This window comes from Calidris pugnax, unplaced genomic scaffold (genome assembly GCF_001431845.1).
Source record: "Calidris pugnax isolate Ruff unplaced genomic scaffold, ASM143184v1 scaffold152, whole genome shotgun sequence".
In the NCBI taxonomy this organism is placed as follows: Eukaryota; Metazoa; Chordata; class Aves; order Charadriiformes; family Scolopacidae; genus Calidris; species Calidris pugnax.
Genome location: NW_015090881.1, coordinates 483,228 through 499,472, shown reverse-complemented (window position 1 = coordinate 499,472; position 16,245 = coordinate 483,228). Strand labels below are relative to the sequence as shown.

Genomic DNA, 16,245 nt, shown 5'->3' with positions numbered 1-16,245 from the left:
GGCAGGCCGGGGATCCCGGCGGAGCGGGGCATGCCACGAGCGGGGCCGGGGACCAAGCCGGGGACCCCTCGGGGCCCGGCCCGCCGCGTAACGGCCGGGCGAGGCAGGCAGGGCCCAGCCGCCCCCGTCGCCATGGTTACCTTTATTGGGCGCGGCGCGGCGGACAGGGCGCGGCGGCGGGAACAATAAAGCTTCAACAACAGCCGCCCCTCCCCTCCGAGGCGGGGGCCGCCCCGCCGCCATCTTGAGGCGGCAGCGGGCCGGCTCCCGCGGCACGTGACAGAGGGGCAAGGGGGGGGCTGGGCATGCGCAGTTCTCGTGCGCGCCCTCCCGTCTCTCGCCCCAGGCCCCGGGGGCCGCCCTGAGGGAGCGGTTGGCCGTGGCCGCCGCGCCCCCGCCCGCGCCAGGCCTCTCCTCGCCCCGCTGCCTCAGGCCGCCCCGGAGCTCCTCCGACAATAAAACATCCTCCTCCCGCGGCGGGGTCGGGGCCGTGTCCTGAGAAGGGCAGTGGCGGGGGTGAGCAGCCCGGTGCTGGGGGTGGCCGGCTGCGAGGCGCCTGCCGGGCTGAGGGAGGGGGGTTCTTGGCAGGAGCCGAGTCTGCTGCTGGGTCAGTCAGGCCTGGGCCTCCCAGAGGTGAGGTTAGAGGCGATGGCTGCGGGAGGGGAGTGGGGCAGAGGGACACAGGCCTGGCAGTGGGTCCTAACCGCCCTTGTGTGCCATCAGCCGCCTGCTGGGTCACTCCAGTCACTAGGCCTTGGCTTCACAGCAAAGTGCTGGCATGGCTACATGTATTATTTTTTTTTTACAGAATCATTTAGGTTGGAAAAGACCCTTGGGATCATCGCGTCTAACAATCTACCCTACTGGTTGGAAAAGACCCTTGGGATCATCACGTCTAACAATCTACCCTACTTAGAAAGTTCTCCCCTCCACCGTATCCCCCAACACCACATCTAAACGACTCTTAAACACATCCAAGCATGGTGACTCAACCCCCTCCCTGGGCAGCCTATTCCAGTCTCTGACCACTCTTTCTGTGAAAAACTCTTCCCTAATGCCCAGTCTCAACCCACCCTGTTGCAGCTTGAAGCCATTCCCTCTTGTTCTATCGCTAATTACCTGGGAGAGGATACCAGCACCGACCTCTCTACCATGTCCTTTCAAGTAGTTGTAGAGAGTGATGAGGTCTCCCCTCAGCCTCCTCTTCCTCCAACTAAACAGTCCCAGCTCCTTCAATCGCTCTTCATATGATTTGTTTTCCAGGCCCTTCACTAGTTTCGTTGCCCTCCACTGTACTCACCCCAGCACCTCGACACCTCTCTTGTGTTGAGGTGCCCAAAAGCGGACACAACACTCCAGGAGTGGCCTCCCCAGTGCTGAGTACAGGGGGACAATCACCTCCCTACTTCTACTGGCCACACTGTTTCTAATCCAAGCCAGGATGCCATTGGCTTTCTTGGCCACCTGGGCACACGGCCGGCTTGTATTCAGGCCGGCTCGTATTCAGGCGCTTGTCAATTAGAACCCCCAGGTCCTTTTCCACCAGGCAGCTCCAGCCACACTTCCCCAAGCCTGTACCGATGCAGGGGGTTGGTGTGGCCCAAGTGCAGAACCTGGTCCTTGGTCTTGCTGAAGCTCATACCATTAATGTTGGCCCATCGATCCAATCTATCCAAGTCTCTCTGTAGAGCCTCCATGGCTTACGCCTCCAATAGCCCCCCTGAGCGCAGCCACGCCAGCTGGCCTGTAGCCCAGCTCATGGGGGCCCTGTGCCACAGGCTGGGGAGCCCATCTCCAGGGGTCACAGAGGGTCCCAGCAGGGACCCTGAGGGTGGCTAGCTGGCCCTGGGGAATGCAAGGGGCAGGGGAGCCACCAGCTGCTGAAGGCCACCATGGGTAGGGCAGGCCGCAGGGTGGGCACAGGCCATCCTCAAGCCCACGTGTGGGCAGCCTGCGCTCGGGGCAGAGGCCATGACACCCCAGTTTGTGTTTCTGTACAGACTGTACATGCTGGAAAGTGGGGGTGCTCCTTGTTCCTCCCCAGGACCTTGGCGTGTTTATGTTCCTTGTCTGACAGTAATCTGACCCAGCCTGTGCCTCGGGGGGGCCTCCGGGGGCGTCTCATTTCAGCGGGCTCTGAGAGCTTCCAGATGGTCCCCAAGAGCGGGACTGCCCCTGCCATCAAGCAGCCAGGCCACCGAGTGTCCCTGGTGGCCTCACTAAGCCACGATCATACCCTGGCCAGCAGACGTGATCCCTTCCTCGTGTTATGTTCTGGTTTCTTGAGCAAAGAGTTGCACAAGGCCAACGTGCACACCTCAGAGCTGCTGTTTCCTCTGCCCACAGCTCCAGGAGAGTTTTGTGTGACTCATGTTATTGTGGAAGCAGAAAGATTTTGGCCATATTTTGCATGAAAATATTAATAATTGCCAGACAGTGCAGGGAGCAGCAGATTGAGACGCTGCCATTTGTATTCCCAGACTTGGAAGGGCACTGTGTGCTGCCATCTATTGATGGATTGATGAGGAGGCCTAATGACCCAACTCGTTTGCATAAACAAGTGCTGATGTGGATAGAAAACTTTCCATGAGCAAGCAGTGTGCCCTTGTGGCCAAGAGGCCAATGGAATCCTGGGCTGCGTGGGGAAGAGTGTGGCCAGGAGGTGGAGGGAGGTCATTCTGCCCCTCTGCTCTGCACTGGGGAGGCCACCACTGGAATAGTGCATCCAGGGGAGTTGGACTGGATGATCCCTAGAGGTCTGTTCCAACTCAACAATTCCGTGATTTCGTGATTCCATAATTGTGGGATAAATGCATAGAGGTGGTGAGAATGATACCCTTGGCTACATGGCTTTGAGAGCAGGCTCTGTGTGACCTGTGGGTTCTGGTGACTGTGAAACCCTCTTCTCAGGGATGTGGATGGAATTCTGGGGCAGGCGTGTGGTTGGGCAAATTAGCTTGCAAACAAATGGTCGTTAATTAGAAACCCACAACGTCATGATGAGACCTGCTCTGTTCTGGGGCCTCTGTGCTCTGCTAGAGACATGACTTTTTTGCTGGGATCCTCAGCCATGAGTGGCACAGTCGGCTATTTTGGCCGTTAGAATAGAAATGGCTTCACAGCAGCAGGTTTCAAGGTTATTTTTGGTGGATGCAAGAAAAGCTGGACAGGCCATTTACTTGTGGAGGTGTGGAGAGAGGTTCCTGGGGGCCTGCTCAGACTACAGATCTATGCCAGTCTCCTGCAACTAATTATGTGTTACAGCTGCCGATTCGCACTCCACCAGTTTTCTCATAAGTGCTCCTATTTATGCACTGCAGAGTTCCCCGTGAAGAAGTGCTGGACCCAGAGCTGGTTATTTTTATCCCCAGGCTGGTGATGTTCAAAGCAGGGTGATGCTGAAGCCCTGAGAAATCACTGGTGTCTCTTGCTCTGTGGCTGCTGACAGCAGCTGACCTGAAGATGAGGACCAGGCTGTGTCAGATGGAAAACCCGCTCCCCATCTGCCACAGGGAGAGGCGGCTCTTGGCAGGGAGAGTGGGTGAGACGAAGGGTGAGCGAGCCCTGGAATCACCATCCTTATCACTGTCAGACCTGTGCTGGGTCATCTCATGCTTTCTAAGGCAGTGATGAATCACAGAATCACGGAATTGTCAGAATTGGAAAGGACCTTCTAGAGATCATCAGTCCACCTCCCCTGCCAAAGCAGGGCTGCCCAGAGCACATCACTCAGGACGGCATCCAGGTGGGGCTTGAAGATCTCCAGAGAAGGGGCCTCCACACCCTCCCTGGGCAACCTCTGCCAGGGCTCTGCCACCCTCACCCCAAACAAGTTCTTCCTCAGATTTCAGTGGAACTTCCTACGGTCCAGCTTGTGCCCGTTGCCCCTCGTCCTGTCACTGGGAACCACTGGAAAGAGTCCGGCTCCATCCTCCTTCAACCCACCCTTTAGACACTTGTCAGCATTAAGAAGGTCTCCCCTCAGCCTTCTCTTCTCCAGGCTCAAGAGCCCCAGCTCTCTCAGCCTTTCCTCAGCAGGGAGATGCTCCAATCCCTCCAGCATCTCTGTTGCCCTCTCTCCAGTAGTTCCCCGTCTCCCTTGAACTGGGGAGCCCAGAGCTGGACGCAGGATTCCAGTTGTGGCCTCCCCCGTGCAGAGCAGAGGGGGAGAATGACCTCCCTATGAACCACATGAATTCCACATGCTGTGGTTGATTCCAAATGTGGAATGAACTGCAGCAGAGGCTCTGTGTTGCAGTAGGTGCCTTCTCCAGAGCAGTAAAACCTTTCCTGCAAAGTCTAGGATGGCACAGAAGAGCCCTGATGTCTCCAGTACCTTGAGAATGGTTCCTTGGAGAAGGAACTGGCAACTCCGGCGTTAAAAGGGGTCTAGTGGGGCAAGAGGTTTTGGCTCCATGTCTGTGAGACAGCCTGTATGGTGTCTGCTCTGGCTTTGTGTTGCGGTACTTCCAGCAAACACCCGTAGCAGGCACCTGTGATAGCTGCCCTTCACCAGGATTTGAGAGGAGAAAGGTGAATGACTGCCACCACCCAGATCGAGGCAGCACAGCAAAAGGTGACGAAAGGGTGACTTTGCTGAAACCAGCTCTGGAGCCAAAATTGCTGTTTGCTTGGCAGTGTCTGTGGTTCAGGGTGACTGATGGGATGGTGACAGCCCAGAGAGAGCAGCTATGCTCCCCTGCCTTGGAGGTGATGGCTGGGTGTGTATGGAGATGTCAGGCCAGCAGCATGGTGAGACGCAATGGAAAAGAACAATAACCATGCCTTCGGAGAAGCCAGGCAGGCTTTCCTCCATGGGCTGAAGGTAAGGTGGTCAGAGGGGTTGTCCCATGATACTCCGGTATCAGATTCCCCAGTTCCCTTCCATGTCTGCCTCTTTCTGTCCCCTTTGCTGCTTAACTCAATGGATTTTAGGGCGACACAGTGTAAATCAAACCAATGCCCTGATCCAGGCCAAGAGTCGCCTGGAAGGGTGAGGAAGAAAAGGGTAAGAAAAAGGGTGAGGAAACCAGGGACAAGAACAGTGTCTCAATATGCCTTTGTCAATTCCTGTCGCAGTAACGCCCTGTTGTCCCTTGAAAATGTCTTAATTCTTGTACAGCAAGTACCAAGGGGTGGAGGTGTACCATCTGAATGTTCTCTTTCCTCGAAGTGTAAGACCCTAGGATAAAGCTCCATCAGGTGACTCCCCAGGGAACAAGCAAGGGAAGACCTGAGCAAGGTGAGCTGTTTCTGAGTTTACTGTCATGCAAGGGATCACTTCTGTGTCACACAAAAGAGCTCAGATGGGCATGTACAGCATCTCCAGCTCCTACTGTCTTGCTGGGAACAGGCAGAGGTCCCACAGATCCGAACAGGCCTTATCTCTTGTTCCCTGAAAGAGCCCCTCTTGCTGAGAGGCAGCCCACGGACAGAATAAGGGCTGCCCTGCCTTGCCGTGCCAGAACTGTCTCTGCACAGCTTGGAGAGCTCACAGCAGGGAGTCAGATGGGGTGAAGCGCAACCCCCCCTCCAGAGCTGGGACACTGAGTCTCAGTCCTCTCCTCTCCAGAGGAGGTCACGTCTTCTGGAGGTACAGGTCCAGGAGGTCTGGCTGGGTGGGATCACTCCAGCGGTCAAATCCAAACCGTGCTGTTTTCACAAGCTTTTGACATGAGAGTCTTTTCCAGGCAACAGAGACCAGAGGCCTGCTTTGGGTCCTCTTGGAGCATCTCTTGGTCACAGCTGGGCTGTCACATGTCACAAGCAGGACAGGGGGGTGCAGCCCTTTCGGCTTGGCACAGGCAGGGACAGCAGTGAGCCCAGCTCAAGGCCGTGCACCCACAGCTTTTCCCCCTCCAACTTTGTAATCTCTCCTCTGCACCGCAGCCTGGGTGGTAGCAAGCTCCGTCCCTGGCTTGTGGCTTCTCCTTTGAGCACTTGAGGGCACTGTTGGAGTTTGGAAAGACGCAGATCTCTGGGGTGAAAGATTTCTTTCATGTCATACCAGGCAGAGGCACGTCAGTCTGCAAGGACACCACCTTCCCTTGGAACCCTTGCTGTTCATAGGGGTTTACAACTTTGGTGTGAGCACCCCATCTCAGGTAAAACCTTTTGCAGAAAATCTCAAGTGAAGGGCACTTCTTTTATCTTCCTTTTTCTGTAAGCATTTCTCCCTTCTATCTTTTTAACCCCAAAGCTTCTCTCTTGAGGGTCTGATTGCAGGGAGAGGAGTGGGCTGTACAGTCAGTTCTTGAGGGGAAGCAGTCGGGTTGATTGCCTGGAAATACACGTCACCTGCACAGATACTACAATTTTCCAAAGTGCTGTTGGTGCGAGGACTCGCAGCCTGTCCAGGTGCGAGCACAAATCTCATCCCTCCTGGTGTGGTCCTGTGAGGGATCCGGCGGAGCAGGCTGTGCTCGGGGTCAGCGCTGCAGCGGCTCAGGGCTGTGCATAGCCCTCTGCTGGGAAGCGGTGCCAGAATAATTATTTACATGTGCTGGCATAAAAGTAATTACTAATGGAGCATAACACCATGCACAACCCCTCCGAGCTGTCCCAGAGGAGACACTGGGAGTTACTAAGCAAAGTGCACTCTCCATGTACCAAACTCCAGATTTCCTCCCACCCAGTCCTTCCCCCTCCTCTGGGGGAGCAGCGGCTTCATGGCAGAGGAAAACTCTGTCCCCCCTTTTACTCCATCCTCTTGCCTGTGCCAGCGCATCCCAGGCTTGTACTTGGAGACTATAAGTTGCCCTGTTACTGAAGCTAAATTGCCCTTGAAACTGGGTCTGATAAGGCCTTTTGGGGAAGGGGACATTCACATTAAGAAGCAGGGACTGGGTGTGGAGTATTTCACTGCTGTGTTTCTCCAGCCAAACTGAATTTTCATTTAAGAGGTGGCCCACTGGCACCCACACTGGCCTCCTAATGCCGCCTTGTAGTTTCTCGCTTTTTCCAGGGGTTTCCCAGGGGGTTTCCCCAGCGGCAGCACCTCCTTGGTATCTGCCATTCCTGCTCCCTTCAGTGGTGGGTGGGGAACAATGTCTTGTGTCCAGGTTCCCACAGGATGCCAGGCTGTGTCCACTGTGTTGCTGAGTGTGGTGCTCCAGCATCTGAGCAGAACATGTTGAGAACATCAGGCTTTCCAAAGTGCATTTTCAGTGCATCTTCACCTTCTCCATCAGATGTCTGCCTTGAGTCGCCCCTAGAAAGTTCAGTTCCCAAACTCTGGGGTTGCTATTGCAGCAATGGCATATCTGTGATCCATTACTAAATGTGATCAGGTTTCTTCCAGTCTTTTCACAGACAGGTTGGAGTTTCAGGAGGCTGCAGAGATTCCTTTCAGGATGGGGCATAGCACTTGTCTTCAGCTGAGCATCAATATCCAGCCCTGGCACCGCTCCAGGCATGCCTTCATCCTCGGCTCAGCGTGCCTAGGCATCTGTCCATGATGTCAGCCCTTCAGTCCCCTGGAATTAGTGCCTGGCCTCTTTTAAGCAAAATCCCACCCTAAATGTGGCCCAGAAATCACCCCTCACCTGCTGGTAGGAGCTGCTGGTATCTGTCACGTTGATTTTCTGTGATCTCACCAACCTTGCTATACAAATGATTGTCCTGTCTCAGTACCTGCTTCTGTTGGGACCTTTGTAACATCTCTTGAGCCTTTCCTCCCAGCCATGCCAGTGCTGCAACAAGCTGAAAGGCTGCGGCTCCCTCTGCGTGTGTGGGGCAAGGTAAGCCCAGCTCAACTCACTTGAACTCTCTTGTTCTCAGAGCTGATCTCCAAAGCTCCTCAGCAGGGGCTTCCTCATGGTGACCGGGGGTCGCTCTGCGTGCGCTGCAGGGAGCTGCTAGGTCCATCCCCTTCCAGAGGGCACTGTCAGCAGCTCATTTTCTGTCTGAGCACAACCTTCTTTTCTCCGTAGGGGCTCTGTTAGCAAAGCAGTGACCTTCTGGCATGGCAGGATCCCTGCCGATCCCCTGCAGATCTAGGATTTCCCTGCTCCTAGAAGCCGCAGACTGCACTGAGCACGGAGCAGTTCCTCCACTGCCGCCCAAAGCCAGGCATTTTTCTGTCCGCTCTGTCTCCTTGTGCCCATTGTACATTGCTCTCAGCCAGCATGTCTCAAACAATAGCAGCTACCCCTCGTTATCGATCATTTCTGCTGTTAGTTCTCTCAGCATCTCCCCTACATGTTCTGCTTTACCACCTCTGCAGGCCCATGCTGATGCAGAGTTCCTCGCACAGAATCAAGTATCTATTTCTTCTCCCGTGTCTTGGCTTTAGGTAAAAAACAGTATCTCCATGCTCTCATTTTTTTTTCTGATGACAGCACCCATCAACACCTCTCTCAGCTGTTGTAGTGCTTCAAACACCATTCCTGGGCTGAAGAGTCTGTTCTTCCAGAAATCATATCCCCATTTAGATAATAAAGGGTTTTCCTTTCATTTTCCTGTCTCTGCTCCTGGTGGCCAGCTCTGCACACAGCCTGTTTTTCCTTCCATGCATGTGCATGCGTTTGTCTGTGATCCAGCATCCCCGGTGGTCCGGGTCTCTCCGTGTTGTCCATTTGCTCCGTTTCTAGGTGCTGATTTGTTTTCCTATTAATCTCCCTCCTTCTCTCGCTGCAGCTCCCCCCAGACTGATTGCTGCCAACACGTTTCATGTATCGTGTGCTGCGTAACAGCGCGAGGGAAGGGGACTCCCTGCCTGGAGCCCGGGAAGGGCTATTTCCAGGGGTGGCAGGTGCTGGCGGGGCTCCAGCAGGCGCTGCCCTCATGGCTTAGCTGCTCTTCCCCTCACTGCCCCTCTGGCACATGTCCCTCTGCACGTCCCAGCCCAGTTGCCGCATGGACCCTGTTCCTGCGGGGGCAGAGGCTCCTGCCAGTCCCCTTTTTGTCCCTCAGCACACGCAGGCGGCTGCGCCCCGGTGCCTGCTGCCGGCCAGGAGCAGAGAGCACACTTGGCTTTCCCACCGCTGTGATTTGATGGAGGAGCAAGGGATGGAGACCCCTGCAATCCCCTGATGGTGCCAAAGCAATGCCACAGTCTGGCTCACAGGCTCCTTTCCAGCCAGCAGGGATGAGATGCAGAACAGAGAAAGGTTGGATGTTCTCCATCACTCAGCCACACAGGTAAATCTGTGCCCTGTGCTGGGGAACATCCTGCCTCCAGGCCTCCATCACAGAGCAGTCATGCCCCAAACACTTCCAAAGGGTTCTTTCTTGTGGACTGGGACCTGTCCTGTGGTGGGATCAATGAAGAGTGAGTAGGAGATGGCTGGCATCTAGTGAGGTGGGACCTATCCCTAGCTGACACAGGCAGAGCAACACCTGCAGCCCGTATGCCATCCCTTGGGTATCCCAGTCCCATGCCAGGCAGAACCTTTTGGGAAGCAGCATTGCAGAGGAGGCTTGTTTATCAGGGAAAATGAGTTTACAGAGTTGCTGGTAATCATCTCTCCATCCTCACGCCACAGCTTGTTGTCCCTGCCATCTGCTGACACATTTGTTTGTGCTAAAGATTGAGCTGTGGAGATGACTTGGGGGTTAAATATATCCCCCATCTGCTTTCTACAGCAGCCCACAGTCAGCTGGATGGGAGCAGTGGAGAGGATGGCAAGGAGGGAGGGGAAGGAGAGAAATTACTAAAATCATCTTTGTCACCCAAGAAAACATGCTGCATTACTCCGGCTGTGGTGAGGGGGGCAGGGGACTGCCAGCCAGGCTGGTAGGAGGGACACCATCCTGGTCAGGGGTGGGAAAGTACTGTGTTTGCTGGCTGATTTGTGGCTTGGAAAACTGCAATCCAGAAAATGCAGTTTACGTTGACCCAAAATGGTTGTTTCTTTGCAGTTTTCCTTATCTCAGGATAAGGATTTCCAACCTCAGATGTTGGTCATGTCCATGAAAACTGAGGCACTGACCTCCAGACTCTTCTCTGCGTGGGCAGGACAAAGCTGATCTGAATCCTGGGCACTGGAGGATGGGGACAACCTCTGGTGTCCAGGGGGTGCTATCACAGAGGAGCCCCCAGCCCATTCTGAGGGGGGAAAGCAGCTCACCACCGCCCAGCGTTACTTGGCAACTTCAACCCAACTGCATTGGCACCAGATTTCCTCACAAATTCATTTCATTTTCACGTGCAAGGAAAATTCAACCTCCTTGTGAGCTTCCCCTGCCCAACAGCCTCCCTGCACAGCCCAGATGTCCTCCTCTGGCCGCCCCAGCCTGTCCCACTTCCCTGGGGACCAGAAAAAACAAGGGACACTATTAATGCTCACAGACCTGGCTGCTGCAGCAGCCCCGACCAACAGCCCAGTTCCTGGATAAATCACCCGGGCACGGAAGTCGCGGCATTTATAAATATTGATCCTGTCTTTGGGAAAGCTCACCCTTTCGGAGAGGGAGGATTTTCTAAATAGCATTAAATAGAGATGCTGGGGTTATTTTTGGCTCTGTCAACAGCGTGGATCTGTATGGCTGCCCGTGCGCAGGGCTGAGCACACCAACCTGCTCCCCTCTCCCTTGGGGCTTGGTGCCTCGGGGTTGGATCTATATTTTGGGGTCTCGCTAGGCATGACAGACCTGGAAAAGGTAACACTGCGCCAGCTGGAGGGTGTGCTCTGTCCTGATGCGTGGTACCCAACAACAGTCACCCTCAGGAAAAACTCCACCGGCACCTCTGCTGTGCTCCCCAGACATCTGCACCATCTGGAAAGTGGAGGGAAGACTCAGAAATAAGGTGACAAACGTTTTCCAGGGCCTTGAGAAGCTCCAGAAAGTTTGTTGGGTGGGTTACATGACTGAGCATTTCTAATCTGGCCTGTGAATGCCAAGGGCTGTGCTTGGGAGGTGTTTTACTCCAGCTGCAAATGACGGCACAAGCTCTGGTGGGCTGGGACAGTGTTCTTCTGTGTGAGCACATCTGGGAGAAACCAGAGACCTTGATTTCCTGGGATGAGGAACTTCCAGGAACAGTGTTCTCTTTTTCTTGAGACTGACCTCCTACAGGGGAGGGCAGGCATGGGGACAACAGCCCAGATAGATGGGGAGCATTTGGTCATCCTCCTGGGAGAGCCCCCCGCCTGGCCAGACCCAGGGACAGCACAGAACTTCTCCATCTCAGTGGGATCTGGTGGGAACTTCGGCCAATAAACTACAAGGACGGCAGGAGCCAGGGCAGCCACAGGAGGCTCTGGGGACAACAAGCATCCCAGAGATCCCCACCACTTAACTCAAACCGGGTAGGTATGACCCAGCCTGCCCTTCCTTCCCAACACAGGGGCTTTGCAGCTCCAGTGGTGTCATAGCATGTGCTGGGAGCAAAGTTGGGCTGAGGAGACCCCATTCCTGGGACCACAAGGGACAACTGAAGGGCCAGTCCCACTCTCCGTGACCCAGGGTGGATCCTCTTTTGCACCCAAAGTGAAGAGCTGATTCTTGCACCTCTCGGCCAGCACAGGGACCAGTCAGAGGGGCACCTTCCTGGAGGATTGTGCATTTCTCTGGGGGTGGGAGATCCCAGATGAGATGGGCTTTGAAGCACGGAGTGCCCTGCAAACTGTAAGGCAGGATGAGCCTCTCTTACCAGGCAGCCAGAGCAAGCTCTGAGCTGGCACACACTCATTCTGGTCTGCCCTTTCCTCCTGAGCTCTGCATTTCACAGTCCCTTTTACCACCTGGGAAAGCTCTGCATCCCTTCCCAAGGAAGGAGGCAAATGTGTGTCCATGTGCCCCATTCCAGAGGGGAAAGTGAAAGGGCTGGTCTGCAGCGCTGGGCCAGCGAGGAGCAGAGCTGTCAGGCAGGTCCTCGGGTGGCTGCAGGGCTGGAGCCCTGGGCTGAGGCCATGCAGATGGGTACAGTTAGACACCTCTTGTCCCACACAACCTCCTTCTGGAGGCTAACACCAGAGGCTGGAGCTGGCCCCTTGGGCTCCCCGGCCCTGCCCCCGTGAGCAGGTAACCATAGCTGTGTGCCAGGGCTCTGCTCAGCATGTCCTGCAGCCAAACCATCAACACATTTGTCGTTTCTCAGCCACTTTGCTGACTCTCAGTAAAGCTGCTGCTCTCCTGCCGCGGGGCTGAGAGCCACCCTGGTGCAGGGAGAGGGTCCCTGGGGGTGGGAGGGGGAATTAAGGCTTAGCAAAAACGGATTAACTTGGGGCAATGGAAATTCAGCCTTGGAGTGAGTCAGAGGAGTGAGTCAGCGGGTCCCAAAGCACAGCCCTGTGCAGGGAGAGGTCGGTGTCCCACTCTGCTGCACAGGGTCCCCAGCTGAGGGCAGGCTGCATCTGCCCAGGTGGGATGCAGAGCTCTCAGGGCAGTGGAGCAGGGCAGATGGGTATCTATCTCCTTGCCCACAACCCTCTGCTCCCTGGGATGTGTGACCATGGCAAAGGGACCCTGCATGAGTCATGATCCTGGTCAGCAGGACACCTTCCCTGGAAGGAAAGAGTCCCCAGGTCCATGCTTGCGTGCCATGGTGGCTGGATGTGGTGCTGAGGGACATGGTGGACTCGATGGTAGGTCAGCTGTGTCCTGCCACCAGGATCCTCACTGAAGAGCACTGTAGGCACCAGGGCCAAGACCCAGGTGCAAGCTCCACCTGGTTTTTCTGAGAGTGGGAACATGCAAGCATTGGGCCAGGAAGGAGCAGGAGATGAGGTGTGAACATAAAGTTGGGGAGATGCTTAGCTTGATGCTGTACTCAAGATGAACGTACCCCATTCAGCTGTGCATGAAGTGTTTGCTTTTGCAGAAGGTGAAGCAGATGAAACATGGCAGAGAGTTGGTTTTTATTCATTCACTCACCAGTGAGCGTTTCAGGAGACCAATTCAGACAAATAAATGTCCATCTTCTCTGTCCCAAGGCCCCTCTGATGGCCCAGTGGACTGTCACAACCACACAAACTGCATGCTGGTACACCAGAGCTCTGTCCTCCAACCCTGACTCAGGAAAAACAACTTCCTTTGACGCAGCTTAACCTTTGCAGTGAGCCTTGAGAAGAGGCTCTTAAACACAGCTGTGCTTCTGCAGAGCAAACGCTTGGCATCTCCAGACAGCTCTGGAAGCAGGGTGAGACACACCAACCATCCTCCTGCAGATGCTCCAGGACCACAGGCAGCTCAGTGTTAAATAAATGCATGTTTATGGTAAGCCACCAGGGACATCGGCCTGGGAGATTTTTGACCTCAATCTGAGGTTGTCTTCACAATTTTGCTGTTCCTCAGCCTGAGGTTAAACCACAACAGCCCTTTCTTTTTGCAGAGCAGAAAATCCTGGGATTTTCTATAGCTGTAGGTCACTTATGTCTTCAACTACCAGTACAGGTTGCTGGAGTAAGAGCAATAGCCTATAAAGAAACTATAAATCCAGAAGGATTATAGTCAACATCACAAACAAGGCATTTGATATTTTTGGGATATATTTCCAAGCAGCTGAGTGTTCACTTGTTGCAATTACAGCCCCTAGAGAAGATCTGCCAGATCTCCAGAACTAAACAGAGGATAGAAAAAAAACCCTTTCATACAGGAAGGGCAATTCAATTAAAAATTAAAATGAGCAAGGGCATTGTCTTGTGAAGCAATTGTCTTGTGAAGAGGCACCAAAAAGGTTGGGATTCATCATTTTGGAGAGGAGAAAGCTGAGAGGGATGTGACTGAAGTTTACAAAATTCCCAAGGTGATGAATCAGGTGCACATGAAATCAAATCCCAAGGACAAGAACCAGGGCCAGTTGGTGGGACTGGTACGATCTCACTCTGAAACAGAGAAAAGGAAAGATTTCTTCATGCAGTGAGTAAAAACTCAGGAATTTACTGACACAAGAGGCTGTGGACAGGGATGCCGTCAGCATGGTCAGAAAGGGGTTAGACCAGCTAATGGACAGCAGGTCCATAAGGGAATATCAGAGGGAAGGGGCAGGGATGTGCCTTCTGCTGTCCCAAGCCCAGTGGCTGTTCATGGTGAAGTATGAGGTGCTTGGGCTGCAGAAGGTTCACCTGAAAGAGCATCTCCTCTTGCCCCTGCTAGACACAGGCTAGACAGGCTGTAGCTCTGACCCAGTAAGGTGTCTCTTATATTCCTATTCCCTCTCCAGTTCCAGTTTTCTCCTGTAGAATTTTTCCATCAGTTAGCACTCAGGTAATGGGGTGTCTCAGCAGTGGCACTGAGGGACATGCCCATGCGAGTGACCTCCATTCTCACCATGGGGAGGGCAAGCTCTTATTCATATGGAGGAAACACACAGGGAAGTATGTGCCATGTCCATGACCAGGCACTGAGACTGTCCACATCCTGCTACAAAGATGTAACACCCTTGGCAGATCGATCCTCGGCTGCACCGCCCTGCTCGGCCCCAGCTCGCACGGCAGCCAGGGTCTTGCTTTGCCCCAGGGATGGGCCACAGCTCCAAGCACCTCCTCAAAAAGAAAATGTGGGCAGTGGATAGAGTTGTCCTGGTCTGGGGGCAGGGAGACACATCCAGTCCCAGCATGGGTCCCACGGGGACTTGCTGGTGTCACACCAATCCTGTACACCCATCGGCAGTGGCTGTGTACCACACACATACAGAGACCCACGCAGGCCATTCAGTTTTAGTTCTTTATCCTCAGAGTCTTTGAAGGGGCAAATAACCCATCTGCTTTTTCAAACATATTTCCCCCTAAATTATTGAGACTCCTTTACAAGTGAAGCCCACCTGAATAGGAGCCACGGTGTGAGGTTCAGGCAGACCTTCAACATCATCATGAACCATCTTCCCAGCCAACTACCACAGATCATACTGCAGTGCCCCGTTACAAGAAAATGCTCATTAAAGATATGCAGGAAGCAACTAGGGGTGGGTGAAATGGATTGGGCTGGGTTAAGGCTCCATCTCTCAGTTTTCAACATATTCCCAGTTTCACAGAGAAGTAATTTAGAAGAGCTCAGCCTTTCTCAGGGCCCAGAAACCGGTGCGTAAGGATGCGGCTGTGTTGCTTCACCTCTGTCTCAGGATCCAGGACTCCTCACGGCCTTGGAACGCGCCTGGATAAACCCTGTCTGTGGCAACGAGCTGAGCGGTACCACCTGAGCCCAGCACTTCACTGTGCTGCGTAGTTTGACCAAAGCATCCACTCTGGCTTAAAGAGTGAGACGCATTTCAAAACGCAACTGGTAAAGGATGAAAGCTGTGATTGTCCAGGAGACAAAGGAGCCGATGAATTTCACTCTCGTCCGAATCCTTCCCAGGGAGATCTCAGCTCCTGCCAGTGACTTCCTCATTCAGGCGTCTCGGACAAGTAACTTGGACAAACAATATTTAGCCTCAAACTATTTTTAGAATATTTTTTTGCTTATTTGTTGTTGGTTTGCCGCGATGCCTGGCTGGGCTGCTTGGCCACACGCGACAGCTTCTGCTGGCGGATGGGGTGGACCTGAGGCTTTACAAACAGAGGGGAGATGGGTGCTGAATAGTGACGGGCAAACAGCACAGACACACGTTTGTGCTGCCCTCCCGCAGTTGTGTTTGCATCAGCCTTCCTGCTGGGCGCTCGCCCGCAGCCGTGGCCGGTTTGGCTGCCGCCAGGGGAGCCTGGGGTTAAATCACCTGGGTGTCGGATGCAGCCTTCCTGCCACACCGCTTGTCTGAGCCCTTTCACCTCAGAGGAAGGATGTTTGAGGTGCAAGGACCTACCTACACAGAGCTTCATCTGACTGGAGAGAAGACATCTTACCCTGGCGGTGCTGTGACCTCCTCAGGCTCCTGAGACACGGAGGAAGGCCCCATCCCCACAGGGCAAGGCTGGGTTATTTGTATGCTGTAATCGTTGGAATATAATCCAGCAGTGTCCCGGGAGCCCCTGCAGCATGTCCCAGGAGGGACAGTCTCCCTAACTCAGAAACCACCTTGTGATGCCACAGAAGGTCCACCAACTCCTTCTGGGTGAAAGCACCCCATAAAGGACACTTCTGCTGCTCCAGCTGCAGCTCAGCATTGTTTTCAAAACCACAGCCATCAAATACATGATATGATATTGATCCTTCTTACAGGCAAGAGGGTGAACTCCCCAAATGAGCCTGAACATGTCTGCTACCCTCCAGTGTAACTGGGAAGCAGCAGAGTGTGTCTGGGGGGGTGGCAGAGCAGAGCTGCCCCATCGGCACCCGTAGGACCCGAGATCCCCTCAGCTGACCCTGGAGCAGGCGTTGTCAGGAGAACTTCAGGCATGTCTGCTCCTCATTTCATGTTCTCTT

General features: G+C 54.2%; 1 protein-coding gene across 9 annotated transcripts in view; it reads right to left on the bottom strand.

Moving 5' to 3' along the window:
- ZBTB40 (zinc finger and BTB domain containing 40) overlaps nucleotides 1-258 on the bottom strand; it is a 42,073-nt gene extending 41,815 nt beyond the window's left edge. For all 9 annotated transcript variants that reach the window (XR_001412589.1, XM_014946940.1, XM_014946939.1 and 6 more), the window contains exon 1: nucleotides 141-258. The gene's annotated coding sequence lies outside the window, so the exon portion shown is untranslated. The remainder of the gene's footprint in view (nucleotides 1-140) is intronic.
- Nucleotides 259-16,245: the final 15,987 nt, after the last annotated feature.